Raw genomic sequence first — 16368 nt, 5'->3', positions numbered from 1 at the left:
CTAGTTTTTTAAAGAATCAATAAGATGAATAAAATATTGGCCAAACTAATCCAAAAGAAAAGAGTGAAGGCCCACATTAATAAAATTATGAATGACAAGGGAGAGATCACAACTAACACCAAGGAAATAGAAACAATCATCAGAAGTTATTATCAACAGTTGTATGCCAATAAGTTAAGCCGCCTAGATGAAATGGATGCATTCCTGGAAAACTATAAACTTCCAAAACTGCATCAGGAAGAAATTGAGAACCCGAATCGACCAATATCTAGTAATGAGATTGAAGCACTGATCAAAAACCCCCCAAGGGGCGCCTGGGTGGCTCAGTGGGTTAAGCCGCTGCCTTCGGCTCAGGTCATGATCCCAGAGTCCTGGGATCGAGTCCTGCATCAGGCTCGCTGCTCAGCAGGAAGCCTGCTTCCCTTCCTCTCTCTCTGCCTGCCTCTCTGCCTACTTGTGATCTCTCTTTGTCAAATAAATAAATAAAAAATCTTAAAAATAATAACCCCCCCCCCAAAAAAAAACCCAAAAACAAGAGCCCAGGACCTGATGGATTCTCTGGGGAGTTCTACCAAACTTTCAAAGAAGAAATGATACCTATTCTCCTGAAGCTCTTTCAAAAAACTGAAGCAGAAGGAAAATTTCTAGACTCTTTTTATGAAGCCAGCATTACCCTGATCCCCAAACCAGGCACGGACCCCACCAAAGAGGAGAATTTCAGACCAATATCCCTGATGAATATAATGCCAAGATTCTCAACAAGATCCTTGCTAATAGGATCCGACAATATTTTAAAAAGATTATCCACCATGACCAGGTGGGATTTATCACTGGGTTGCAAGGATGGTTCAACATTAGCAAATCATTCAATGTGATAAAATGAACCAATAAGAGGAGAGGAACCACATTGTTCTCTCAATTGATGCAGAAAAAGCATTTGACAAAAGCCAGCATCAGTTCCTGATTAAAACACTTCAATGTATAGGGATAGAGGGAACATTCCTCAACTTCATCAAATCTATCTATGAAAAAACCACAGTGAATATCATCCTCAATGGGAAAAAGCTGACAGCCTTCCCTTTGAGATCAGGAACACGACAAGGATGCCACTCTCACCACTATTGTTCATCATAGTATTTGAAGTCCTAGCAACAGCAATCAGACAACAAAGAGAAATAAAAGGTATTCAAATTTGCAATGAAGGAGTCAAACTCTCTCTTCACAGATGACAGAAAACCCAAAAGTGTCCACCCCCAAATTACTAGAACTCATACAGCAATTCAGTAATGTGGCAGGATACAAAATCAATGTACAAAAATCAGTTGGTTTCTTATGCACTAACAATGAAAACACAGAAAAGTAAATTAGAGAATCGATTCTATTTACTATAGCACCAAGAACCATAAGATACCTGGGAATAAACCTAACCAAAGAGGTAAAGGATCTGTACCCGAGGAACTAGAGAACACTCATGAAGGAAATTGAAGAAGACACAAAAAGATGAAGGACCATTCCATGCTCATGGATCAGAAATATAAACATTGTTAAAATGTCTATACTGCCTAGAGCAATCTATACTTTCAATGCCATTCCGATCAAAATTCCACTGGCATTCTTCAAAGAGCTGGAGCAAACAGTCCTAAAATTTGTACGGAATCAGAAGAGATCCTGAATTGCTAAGGAAATGTTGAAAAAGAAAAACAAAACTGGGGGCATCACGTTGCCTGATTTCAAGCTTTACTACAAAGCTGTGATCACCAAGACAGTATGGTATTGGCATAAAAACAGACACATAGACCAGTGGAACAGAGTAGATAGCCTAGATATGGACCCTCAGCTCTATGGTCAAATAATCTTCAACAATGCAGAAAAATATATCCAGTGGAAATATTACAGTCTCTTAAATCAATGGTGCTGAGAAAATTAGACAGTTATGTGTAGAAGAATGAAACTTGACCATTCTCTTATACCATACACAAAGATAAACTTGAAATGGATAAAAGACCTTAATGTGAGGCAGGAATCCATCAGAATCCTATAGGAGAACATAGGCAGTAACCTCTTCCACATCAGCCACAGAAACTTCTTTCAAGATATGTCTCCAAAACCAAAGGAAACAAAAGTGAAAATGAATTTTTGGGACCTCATCAAGATTAAAAAGCTTCTGCAGAGCAAAGGATACTGTCAACAAAACAAAGAGATAACCCACAGAATGGGAGAAGATATTTACAAATGACAATACAGACAAAGGGTTGATATCCAAGATCTATAAAGAACTCCTCAAACTCAACACACACAAAACAGATAATCATGTCAAAAAATGGGCAGAAGACATGAACAGTCACTTCTCCAATGAAGACATACAAATGACTAACAGACACATGAAAAACATGTTCATCATCACTAGCCATCAGGGAGATTCAAATCAAAACCACATTGAGATAACACCTTACACCAGTTAGAATGGTCAAAATTAACAAGATAGTAAACAATGTGTGTTGGAGAGGATGTGGAGAAAGGGGAACCCTCTTATACTGTTGGTGGGAATGCAAGTTGGTGCAGCCACTTTGGAAAACAGTGTGGAGATTCCTCAAGAAATTAAAAATAGAGCTTCCCTATGACCCTGCAATTGCACTACTGGGTATTTACCACAAAGATACAGATGTAGTGAAAAGAAGGGCCATCTGTACTCCAATGTTCATAGCACCAATGGCCACGGTCGCCAAACTGTGGAAAGAACTGAGATGACCTTCAATGGATGAATTGATAAAGAAGATGTGGTCCATATACACTATGGAGTATTATGCCTCCATCAGAAAGGATGAATACCCAACTTTTGTAGCAACATGGACGGGACTGGAAGAGATTATGCTGAGTGAAATAAGTCAAGCAGAGAGAGTCAGTTATCATATGGTTTCACTTATCTGTGGAGCATAAGGAATAACATGGAGGATGTGGGAGATGGAGATGAGAAGGGAGTTGGGGGAAATTGAAGGGGGAGACAAACCATGAGAGACTATGGACTCTGAAAAACAATTTAAGGGTTTTAGAGGGGCTGGGGGGGGGTGGTAGGTTGGGTGAGGATGGTGGTGGGTATTATGGAGGGTACATATTGCATGAAACACTGGGTGTGGTACATAAACAATGAATTCTGGAACACTGAAAAGAAATTTAAAAAAATAAAATAAATTAAAAAAATAATAATAAAAAACAGAAGTCTTTTGCTTCCTGCTTTCTCACCCCCTTGAAAAATCCAGTTTCAAATTTTAGGTTATTTATTTATTTATTTAGTTGGTTAGTTTTCCTTCTTCTTTCTTTATTTCTAAGAAACTTACTTACCCAGCCAGGTCTTCCTTGATTTAGTATCTTTTAAAATTATTTTTAATTGAGCTTTTAAATTTTAATTTCAGTATAGTTTACTTGCAGTATAGTTAACTAATGTTTTGTGTGTATAATATAGTGATAAAATTGTATACATTACTGAGTGCTTTTTTATGGCTAAATAATATTCTACTGTGTTTGTATGTCTGTCTCTGTGTGTGTGTATACTACATCTTTTTTAGTTAAAATCAATTAATATATAGTGTATTATTAGTTTCAGAGGTAGAGTTTCATGATTCATCAATTTCATATACACCTAGTGCTCATTACAAGTGTCCTCCTTAATACCCAATAGCCAATTACCCCATTCCCCCACCCACTTCATCTCTAGCTAACCTTAGTTTGTTTCTTAAGGTTATGATCTCTTATAGTTTTTTCCCTCTCTGATTTTGCCTTCTTTTATTTTTCCTGTCCTTCCTCTATGTTAATTTGTTTTGTTTCTTAAATTCCACATATGATTGAAATCATATGATATTTGTCTTTCTCTGACTGGCTTATTTCACTTAGCACGATACCCTCTTGTTCCAGCCATGTCAATGAAAATGGCAAGATTTCATTCTTTTTGATGAATGAGTAATATTCTATCTCATATGTATACAACTACTTCTTTATCCATTTATCTGTCAACAGACATCTGAGTTCTTTCTATATTTAGTTATTGTGGACATGACTGCTACAAACTTTGGGGTACATGGCCCTTTCAAATCAGTATGTTTTTATCTTTTGGATAAACACTTGGCAGTGTAATTGCTGGGTCATATTCTTTAATTTTTTTTAATTTTATTTTTTATAAACATATATTTTTATCCCCAGGGGTACAGGTCTGCAAATCGCCAGGTTTACACACTTCACAGCACTTACCATAGCACATACCCTCCCCAGTATCCATAACCCCACCCCCCCTCTCCCAACCCCCCTCCCCCCATTAACCCTCAGTTTGTTTTGTGAGATTAAGAGTCATTTATGGTTTGTCTCCCTCCCAATCCCATCTTGTTACATTTATTCTTCTCCTACCCCCTTAACCCCCCATGTTGCATCTCCTCTCCCTCATATCAGGAAGATCATATGATAGTTGTCTTTCTCCGATTGACTTATTTCGCTAAGCATGATACCCTCTACTTCCATCCACGTCGTCGCAAATGGCAAGATTTCATTTCTTTTGATGGCTGCATAGTATTCCATTGTGTATATATACCACATCTTCTTTATCCATTCGTCTGTTGATGGACATCTAGGTTCTTTCCATAGTTTGGCTATTGTAGACATTGCTGCTATAAACATTCGGGTGCACGTGCCCCTTTGGATCACTACGTTTGTATCTTTAGAGTAAATACCCAGCAGTGCAATTGCTGGGTCATAGGGTAGTTCTATTTTCAACATTTTGAGGAACCTCCATACTGTTTTCCAGAGTGGTTGCACCAGCTTGCACTCCCACCAACAGTGTAGGAGGGTTCCCCTTTCTCCGCATCCTCGCCAGCATCTGTCATTTCCGGACTTGTTAATTTTAGCCATTCTGACTGGTGTGAGGTGATATCTCATGGTGGTTTTGATTTGTATTTCCCTGATGCCGAGTGATGTGGAGCACTTTTTCATGTGTCTGCTGGCCATCTGGATGTCTTCTTTGCAGAAATGTCTGTTCATGTCCTCTGCCCATTTCTTGATTGGATTCTTTGTTCTTTGGGTGTTGAGTTTGCTAAGTTCTTTATAGATTTTGGACACTAGCCCTTTATCTGATATATCATTTGCAAATATCTTCTCCCATTCTGTCAGTTGTCTTTTGGTTTTGTTCACTGTTTCCTTCGCTGTGCAAAAGCTTTTGATCTTGATAAAATCCCAATAGTTCATTTTTGCCCTTGCTTCCCTTGCCTTTGGTGATGTTCCTAGGAAGATGTTGCTGCGGCTGAGGTCGAAGAGGTTGCTGCCTGTGTTCTCCTCGAGCATTTTGATGGATTCCTTTCTCACATTGAGATCCTTCATCCATTTTGAGTCTATTTTCGTGTGTGGTGTAAGGAAATGATCCAATTTCATTTTTCTGCATGTGGCTGTCCAATTTTCCCAACACCATTGATTGAAGAGGCTGTCTTTTTTCCATTGGACATTCTTTCCTGCTTTGTCGAAGATGAGTTGACCATAGAGTTGAGGGTCCATTTCTGGGCTCTCTATTCTGTTCCATTGATCTATGTGTCTGTTTTTGTGCCAGTACCATGCTGTCTTGATGATGACAGCTTTGTAATAGAGCTTGAAGTCCGGAATTGTGATGCCACCAACTTTGGCTTTCTTTTTCAATATTCCTTTGGCTATTCGAGGTCTTTTCTGGTTCCATATAAATTTTAGGATTATTTGTTCCATTTCTTTGAAAAAAATGGATGGTACTTTGATAGGAATTGCATTAAATGTGTAGATTGCTTTAGGTAGCATAGACATTTTCACAATATTTTTTCTTCCAATCCAGGAGCATGGAACATTTTTCCATTTCTTTGTGTCTTCCTCAATTTCTTTCATGAGACTTTATAGTTTTCTGAGTATAGATTCTTAGCCTCTTTGGTTAGGTTTATTCCTAGGTATCTTATAGTTTTGGGTGCAATTGTAAATGGGATGGACTCCTTAATTTCCCTTTCTTCTGTCTTGTTGGTGTAGAGAAATGCAACTGATTTCTGTGCATTGATTTTATATCCTGACACTTTACTGAATTCCTGTACAAGTTCTAGCAGTTTTGGAGTGGATTCTTTTGGGTTTTCCACATATAGTATCATATCATCTGCAAAGAGAGATAGTTTGACTTCTTCTTTGCCGATTTGGATGCCTTTAATTTCCTTTTGTTGTCTGATTGCTGAGGCTAGGACTTCTAGTACTATGTTGAATAGTAGTGGTGATAACGGACATCCCTGCCATGTTCCTGACCTTAGCGGAAAAGCTTTCAGTTTTTCTCCATTGAGAATGATATTTGCAGTGGGTTTTTCATAGATGGCTTTGATAATATTGAGGTGTGTGCCGTCTATCCCTACGCTTGGAAGAGTTTTGATCAGGAAGGGATGCTGTACTTTGTCAAATGCTTTTTCAGCATCTATGGAGAGTATCATATGGTTCTTGTTCTTTCTTTTATTAATGTGTTGTATCACATTGATTGATTTGCGGATGTTGAACCAACCTTGCAGCCCTGGAATAAATCCCACGTGGTCGTGGTGAATAATCCTTTTAATGTACTGTTGAATCCTATTGGCTAGTATTTTGGCGAGAATTTTTGCATCTGTGTTCATCAAGGATATTGGTCTGTAGTTCTCTTTTTTGATGGGATCTTTGTCTGGTTTTGGGATCAAGGTGATGCTGGCCTCACAAAATGAGTTTGGAAGTTTTCCTTCTATTGCTATTTTTTGGAACAGGTTCAGGAGAATAGGAATTACTTCTTCTTTAAATGTTTGGTAGAATTCCCCCGGGAAGCCGTCTGGCCCTGGGCTTTTGTTTGTTTGGAGATTTTTGATGACTGTTTCAATCTCCTTACTGGTTATGGGTCTGTTCAGGCTTTCTATTTCTTCCTGGTTCAGTTGTGGTAGTTTATATGTCTCTAGGAATGCATCCATTTCTTCCAGATTGTCAAATTTGTTGGCATAGAGTTGCTCATAGTATGTTCTTATAATTGTCTGTATTTCTTTGGTGTTCGTTGTGATCTCTCCTCTTTCATTCATGATTTTATTTATTTGGGTCCTTTCTCTTTTCTTTTTGATAAGTCTGGCCAGGGGTTTATCAATCTTATTAATTCTTTCAAAGAACCAGCTCCTCGTTTCGTTGATTTGTTCTATTGTTTTTTTTTGTTTCTATTTCATTGATTTCTGCTCTGATCTTTATGATTTCTCTTCTCCTGCTGGGTTTAGGGTTTCTTTCTTGTTCTTTCTCCAGCTCCTTTAGGTGTAGGGTTAGGTTGTGTACCTGAGACCTTTCTTGTTTCTTGAGAAAGGCTTGTACCACTATATATTTTCCTCTCAGGACTGCCTTTGTTGTGTCCCACAGATTCTGAACCGTTGTGTTCTCATTATCATTTGTTTCCATAAATTTTTTCAATTCTTCTTTGATTTCCTGGTTGACCCATTCATTCTTTAGAAGGATGCTATTTAGCCTCTCCATGTATTTGGGTTCTTTCCAAATTTCCTCTTGTTATTGAGTTCTAGCTTCAGAGCATTGTGGTCTGAAAATATGCAGGGAATGATCCCAATCTTTTGATACCGGTTGAGACTTGATTTAGGACCAAGAATGTGATCTATTCTGGAGAATGTTCCATGTGCACTAGAGAAGAATGTGTATTCTGTTGCTTTGGGATGAAATGTTCTGAATATATCTGTGATGTCCATCTGGTCCAGTGTGTCATTTAAGGCCTTGATTTCCTTGTTGATCTTTTGCTTGGATGATCTGTCCATTTCAGTGAGGGGAGTGTTAAAATCCCCGACTATTATTGTATTCTTGTCGATGTGTTTCTTTGATTTTGTTATTAATTGGTTTATATAGTTGGCTGCTCCCACGTTAGGGGCATAGATATTTAAAATTGTTAGATCTTCTTGTTGGACAGTTCCTTTGAGTATGATATAGTGTCCTTCCTCATCTCTTATGATAGTCTTTGGCTTAAAATCTAATTGATCTGCTATAAGGATTGCCACTCCTGCTTTCTTCTGATGTCCATTAGCATGGTAAATTCTTTTCCACCCCCTCACTTTAAACCTGGAGGTGTCTTCGGGTTTAAGATGAGTTTCTTGTAGTCAACATATAGATGGGTTTTGTTTTTTTATCCATTCTGATACCCTGTGTCTTTTGATTGGGGCATTTAGCCCATTCACATTCAGGGTAAGTATTGAGAGATATGAATTTAGTGCCATTATATTGCCTGTAAGGTGACTGTTACTGTATATTGTCTCTGTTCCTTTCTGATCTACTACTTTTAGGGTCTCTCTTTGCTTAGAGGACCCCTTTCAATATTTCCTGTAGAGCTGGTTTGGTATTTGCAAATTCTTTCAGTTTCTGTTTGTGCTGGAAGCTTTTAATCTCTCCTTCTATTTTCAATGATAGCCTAGCTGGATATAGTATTCTTGGCTGCATGTTTTTCTCATTTAGTACTCTGAATATATCATGCCAGCTCTTTCTGGCCTGCCAGGTCTCTGTGGATAAGTCTCTGCCAATCTAATATTTTTACCATTGTATGTTACAGACTTCTTTCCCGGGCTGCCTTCAGGATCTTTTCTTTGTCACTAAGACTTGTAAATTTTCCTATTAGGTGACAGGGTGTGGATCTATTCTTATTGATTTTGAGGGGGGTTCTCTGAACCTCCTGGATTTTGATGCTTGTTCCCTTTGCCATATTGGGGAAATTCTCTCCAATAATTCTCTCCAACATACCTTCTGCTCCCCTCTCTGTTTCCTCTTCTTCTGGAATCCCAATTATTCTAATGTTGTTTCGTCTTATGCTGTCACTTATCTCTCGAATTCTCCCCTCGTGGTCCAGTAGCTGTTTGTCCCTCTTTTGCTCAGCTTCTTTATTCTGTGTCATTTGGTCTTCTATATCGCTAATTCTTTCTTCTGCCTCATTTATCCTAGCAGTGAGAGCCTCCATTTTTGATTGCACCTCATTAATAGTTTTTTTGATTTCAACTTGGTTAGATTTTAGTTCTTTTATTTCTCCAGAAAGGGCTTTTATATCTCCCGAGAGGGTTGCTTTAATATCTTCCATGCCTTTTTCAAGCCCGGCTAGAACCTTGAGAATTGTCATTCTGAACTCTATATCTGACATATTACCAATGTCTGTATTGATTAGGTCCCTAGCCTTTGGTACTGCTTCTTGTTCTTTTTTTTGTTGTGAATTTTTCTGCCTTGTCATTTTGTCCAGATAAGAGTATATGAAGGAGCAAGTAAAATACTAAAAGGGTGGCAACAACCCCAGGAAAATATGCTTTAGCCAAATCAGAAGAGATCCCAAATCGTGAGGGGGGAGAAAGGGGATAAAAAGGGGTTCAGAAAGAAAAAAATAAAATAAAATAAAATATAAAAAGAAAGCCGATAAAGAAAAAATATAAAAAGGAAAAATATATATATATATTAGATAAACTATTTAAAAAACGTTAAAAAGGAGGAGGAGCAAGATGGCGGAGAAGTAGCAGGCTGAGACTACTTCGGGTAGCGGGAGATCAGCTAAATAGCTTATCTAAAGATTGCAAACACCTACAAATCCAACGGGAGATTGAAGAGAAGAAGAACAGCAATTCCAGAAACAGAAAATCAACCACTTTCTGCAAGGATCTCTTCTGATATGGCTAAAGCATATTTTCCTGGGGTTGTTGCCACCCTTTTGGTATTTTACTTGCTCCTTCATAAACTCTTATCTGGACAAAATGACAAGGCGGAAAAATTCACAACAAAAAAAAGAACAAGAGGCAGTACCAAAGGCTAGGGACCTAATCAATACAGACATTGGTAATATGTCAGATATAGAGTTCAGAATGATGATTCTCAAGGTTCTAGCCGGGCTTGAAAAAGGCATGGAAGATATTAAAGCAACCCTCTCAGGAGATATAAAAGCCCTTTCTGGAGAAATAAAAGAACTAAAATCTAACCAAGTTGAAATCAAAAAAGCTATTAATGAGGTGCAATCAAAAATGGAGGCTCTCACTGCTAGGATAAATGAGGCAGAAGAAAGAATTAGCGATATAGAAGACCAAATGACCGAGAATAAAGAAGCTGAACAAAAGAGGGACAAACAGCTACTGGACCACGAGGGGAGAATTCGAGAGATAAGTGACACCATAAGATGAAACAACATTAGAATAATTGGGATTCCAGAAGAAGAGGAAACAGAGAGGGGAGCAGAAGGTATATTGGAGAGAATTATTGGAGAGAATTTCCCCAATATGGCAAAGGGAACAAGCATCAAAATCCAGGAGGTTCAGAGAACCCCCCTCAAAATCAATAAGAATAGGTCCACACCCCGTCACCTAATAGTAAAATTTACAAGTCTTAGTGACAAAGAAAAGATCCTGAAAGCAGCCCGGGAAAAGAAGTCTGTAATGTACAATGGTAAAAATATTAGATTGGCAGCAGACTTATCCACAGAGACCTGGCAGGCCAGAAAGAGCTGGCATGATATATTCAGAGTACTAAATGAGAAAAACATGCAGCCAAGAATACTATATCCAGCTAGGCTATCATTGAAAATAGAAGGAGAGATTAAAAGCTTCCAGCACAAACAGAAACTGAAAGAATTTGCAAATACCAAACCAGCTCTACAGGAAATATTGAAAGGGGTCCTCTAAGCAAAGAGAGACCCTAAAAGTAGTAGATCAGAAAGGAACAGAGACAATATACAGTAACAGTCACCTTACAGGCAATATAATGGCACTAAATTCATATCTCTCAATACTTACCCTGAATGTGAATGGGCTAAATGCCCCAATCAAAAGACACAGGGTATCAGAATGGATAAAAAAACAAAACCCATCTATATGTTGACTACAAGAAACTCATCTTAAACCCGAAGACACCTCCAGGTTTAAAGTGAGGGGGTGGAAAAGAATTTACCATGCTAATGGACATCAGAAGAAAGCAGGAGTGGCAATCCTTATAGCAGATCAATTAGATTTTAAGCCAAAGACTATCATAAGAGATGAGGAAGGACACTATATCATACTCAAAGGAACTGTCCAACAAGAAGATCTAACAATTTTAAATATCTATGCCCCTAACGTGGGAGCAGCCAACTATATAAACCAATTAATAACAAAATCAAAGAAACACATCGACAAGAATACAATAATAGTCGGGGATTTTAACACTCCCCTCACTGAAATGGACAGATCATCCAAGCAAAAGATCAACAAGGAAATCAAGGCCTTAAATGACACACTGGACCAGATGGACATCACAGATATATTCAGAACATTTCATCCCAAAGCAACAGAATACACATTCTTCTCTAGTGCACATGGAACATTCTCCAGAATAGATCACATTCTTGGTCCTAAATCAAGTCTCAACCGGTATCAAAAGATTGGGATCATTCCCTGCATATTTTCAGACCACAATGCTCTGAAGCTAGAACTCAATAACAAGAGGAAATTTGGAAAGAACCCAAATACATGGAGAGGCTAAATAGCATCCTTCTAAAGAATGAATGGGTCAACTAGGAAATCAAAGAAGAATTGAAAAAATTTATGGAAACAAATGATAATGAGAACACAACGGTTCAGAATCTGTGGGACACAACAAAGGCAGTCCTGAGAGGAAAATATATAGCGGTACAAGCCTTTCTCAAGAAACAAGAAAGGTCTCAGGTACACAACCTAACCCTACACCTAAAGGAGCTGGAGAAAGAACAAGAAAGAAACCCTAAACCCAGCAGGAGAAGAGAAATCATAAAGATCAGAGCAGAAATCAATGAAATAGAAACAAAAAAAAAAAACAATAGAACAAATCAACGAAACGAGGAGCTGGTTCTTTGAAAGAATTAATAAGATTGATAAACCCCTGGCCAGACTTATCAAAAAGAAAAGAGAAAGGACCCAAATAAATAAAATCATGAATGAAAGAGGAGAGATCACAACGAACACCAAAGAAATACAGACAATTATAAGAACATACTATGAGCAACTCTATGCCAACAAATTTGACAATCTGGAAGAAATGGATGCATTCCTAGAGACATATAAACTACCACAACTGAACCAGGAAGAAATAGAAAGCCTGAACAGACCCATAACCAGTAAGGAGATTGAAACAGTCATCAAAAATCTCCAAACAAACAAAAGCCCAGGGCCAGACGGCTTCCCGGGGGAATTCTACCAAACATTTAAAGAAGAAGTAATTCCTATTCTCCTGAACCTGTTCCAAAAAATAGCAATAGAAGGAAAACTTCCAAACTCATTTTATGAGGCCAGCATCACCTTGATCCCAAAACCAGACAAGGATCCCAACAAAAAAGAGAACTACAGACCAATATCCTTGATGAACACAGATGCAAAAATTCTCGCCAAAATACTAGCCAATAGGATTCAACAGTACATTAAAAGGATTATTCACCACGACCAAGTGGGATTTATTCCAGGGCTGCAAGGCTGGTTCAACATCCGCAAATCAATCAATGTGATACAACACATTAATAAAAGAAAGAACAAGAACCATATGATACTCTCCATAGATGCTGAAAAAGCATTTGACAAAGTACAGCATCCCTTCCTGATCAAAACTCTTCAAAGTGTAGGGATAGACGGCACATACCTCAATATTATCAAAGCCATCTATGAAAAACCCACCGCAAATATCATTCTCAATGGAGAAAAACTGAAAGCTTTTCCGCTAAGGTCAGGAACACGGCAGGGATGTCCGTTATCACCACTGCTATTCAACATAGTACTAGAAGTCCTCGCCTCAGCAATCAGACAACAAAAGGAAATTAAAGGCATCCAAATCGGCAAAGAAGAAGTCAAACTATCACTCTTCGCAGATGATATGATACTCTTTGTGGAAAACCCAAAAGACTCCACTCCAAAACTGCTAGAACTTGTCCAGGAATTCAGTAAAGTGTCAGGATATAAAATCAATGCACAGAAATCAGTTGCATTTCTCTACACCAACAACAAGACAGAAGAAAGAGAAATTAAAGAGTCCATCCCATTTACAATTGCACCCAAAACTATAAGATACCTAGGAATAAACCTAACCAAAGAGACTAAGAATCTATACTCAGAAAACTATAAAGTACTCATGAAAGAAATTGAGGAAGACACAAAGAAATGGAAAAATGTTCCATGCTCCTGGATTGGAAGAATAAATATTGTGAAAATGTCTATGCTACCTAAAGCAATCTACATATTTAATGCAATTCCTATCAAAGTACCATCCATTTTTTTCAAAGAAATGGAACAAATAATCCTCAAATTTATATGGAACCAGAAAAGACCTCGAATAGCCAGCGGAATATTGAAAAAGAAAGCCAAAGTTGGTGGCATCACAATTCCGGACTTCAAGCTCTATTACAAAGCTGTCATCATCAAGACAGCATGGTACTGGCACAAAAACAGACACATAGATCAATGGAACAGAATAGAGAGCCCAGAAATAGACCCTCAACTCTATGGTCAACTCATCTTCGACAAAGCAGGAAAGAATGTCCAATGGAACAAAGACAGCCTCTTCAATAAATGGTGTTGGGAAAATTGGACAGCCACATGCAGAAAAATGAAATTGGATCATTTCCTTACACCACACACGAAAATAGACTCAAAATGGATGAAGGATCTCAATGTGAGAAAGGAATCCATCAAAATCCTCGAGGAGAACACAGGCAGCAACCTCTTCGACCTCAGCCGCAGCAACATCTTCCTAGGAACATCACCAAAGGCAAGGGAAGCAAGGGCAAAAATGAACTTTTGGGATTTTATCAAGATCAAAAGCTTTTGCACAGCAAAGGAAACAGTGAACAAAACCAAAAGACAACTGACAGAATGGGAGAAGATATTTGCAAATGACATATCGGATAAAGGGCTAGTGTCCAAAATCTATAAAGAACTTAGCAAACTCAACACCCAAAGAACAAAGAATCCAATCAAGAAATGGGCAGAGGACATGAACAGACATTTCTGCAAAGAAGACATCCAGATGGCCAACAGACACATGAAAAAGTGCTCCATATCACTCGGCATCAGGGAAATACAAATCAAAACCACCATGAGATATCACCTCACACCAGTCAGAATGGCTAAAATTAACAAGTCCGGAAATGACAGATGCTGGCGAGGATGCGGAGAAAGGGGAACCCTCCTACACTGTTGGTGGGAATGCAAGCTGGTGCAACCACTCTGGAAAACAGCATGGAGGTTCCTCAAAATGTTGAAAATAGAACTACCCTATGACCCTGCAATTGCACTGCTGGGTATTTACCCTAAAGATACAAACATAGTGATCCGAAGGGGCACATGCACCCGAATGTTTATAGCAGCAATGTCTACAATAGCCAAACTATGGAAAGAACCTAGATGTCCATCAACAGACGAATGGATAAAGAAGATGTGGTATATATACACAATGGAATACTATGCAGCCATCAAAAGAAATGAAATCTTGCCATTTGCGACGACGTGGATGGAACTAGAGGGTATCATGCTTAGCGAAATAAGTCAATCGGAGAAAGACAACTATCATATGATCTCCCTGATATGAGGGAGAGGAGATGCAACATGGGGGGTTGAGGGGGTAGGAGAAGAGTAAATGAAACAAGATGGGATTGGGAGGGAGACAAACCATAAGTGACTCTTAATCTCACAAAACAAACTGAGGGTTGATGGGGGGAGGGGGTTGAGAGAGGGGGTGGGGTTATGGATATTGGGGAGGGTATGTGCTATGGTGAGTGTTGTGAAGTGTGTAAACCTGGCGATTCGCAGACCTGTACCCCTGGGGATAAAAATATATGTTTATAAAGCTGTAAAAAAAAAGAAAGAAAGAAAGGATGAATACCCAAGTTTTGTAGCAACATGGACGGGACTGGAAGAGATTATGCTGAGTGAAATAAGTCAAGCAGAAAGAGTCAATTATCATATGGTTTCACTTATTTGAGGGAAATTGGAAGGGGAGGTGAACCATGAGAGACTATGGACTCTGAAAAACGATCTGAGAATTTTGTTAAGGGGTGGGGTGGTGGGAGGTTGGGGGCACCAGGTGGTGGGTATTGTAGAGGGCACGGATTGCATGGAGCACTGGGTGTGGTGCAAAAATAATGAATACTGTTATGCTGAAAAAAATAAAAATTAAGTTCAATAAATAGAAAAAAAAATAAAAAAATAAAAAACGTTAAAAAAAAGAAAACGGTAAAAGTTAAAAAAATTTAGCAGAAGAAGAGAAAAAAAATTGAAAAAGAAAAAAAAAAATAAATTAACTGCAAGGCTAAAGAATCATGGGGAGAAAGCCATGAGTTCCGTGCTTTGCTTTCTTCTCCTTTGGAATTCCGCCGCTCTCCTTGGTATTGAAACTGCACTCCTTGGTAGGTGAACTTGGTCCTGGCTGGGTTTCTCATTGATCTTCTGGGGGAGGGGCCTGTTGTAGTGATTCTCAAGCGTCTTTGCCCCAGGTGGAGTTGCACCGCCCTTACCCGGGGCCGGGCTGAGTAATCCGCCTGGGTTTGCTGGGTTTGCTTTCGGGAGCTTTTGTTTCCTGAGCGTTTTCCGTAGAGTTCCAGAGGACGGGAATGAAGATGGCGGCCTCCCGGTCTCCAGCCCGGAGGAGCCGAGAGCCCGGGGCCCCACTCCTCAGTGTGCCCTCAGAGCACATTGCCCAATTACTCCCGTCACCCTGGCCTCCGGCCGCGCTCTGAGCTGACCGAGCCTGCGACTGGTTCAAGGTAACCCCGAGCTGGGAGTCACTCCTTGGCTCTGTCTCTGTAGCCGGCTTCCCCGTTCTAATACCGGTAAGCTCTGCGACACTCAGACACCCCCGATCCTTCTGTGACCCTGTAGGACCTGAGGCCGCGCTGACCCCGCCCGGGCTTCACCCCGGTTAAGCCTCTGGAGCGATGTCCCTCAGCGGAACAGATTTTTAAAAGTCCTGATTTTGTACTCCGTTGCTCCGCCGCTTGCCGGGAGCTGGCCGCTCCCTCCGCAGTCTATCTTCCCGTCGCTTTGGATTCACTTCTCAGCCAGTCCTACCTTCAGAAAGTGGTTGATTTTCTGTTTCTAGAATTGCTGTTCTTCTTCTCTTCAATCTCCCGTTGGATTTGTAGATGTTTGCAGTCTTTAGATAAGCTATCTAGCTGATCTCCCGCTACCTGAAGTAATCTCAGCCTGCTACTTCTCCGCCATCTTGACTCCCACCGCATAGTCTTTAATTTTTTGAGGAAACTGTTTTCTTTTTTTTTAAAGAATTTATTTATTTATTTATTTATTTATTTATTTATTTATTTATTTACAGAGAGAGAGAGAGCTAGCTCACAAGTAGGAAGAGAGGCAGGCACAGAGAGAGGGAAAACAG

Source organism: Lutra lutra, chromosome 2 (assembly GCF_902655055.1).
Source record: "Lutra lutra chromosome 2, mLutLut1.2, whole genome shotgun sequence".
Lineage (NCBI taxonomy): Eukaryota > Metazoa > Chordata > Mammalia > Carnivora > Mustelidae > Lutra > Lutra lutra.
The sequence above is the reverse complement of the archived record's forward strand: the minus strand, read 5'-3'. Positions refer to the sequence as shown.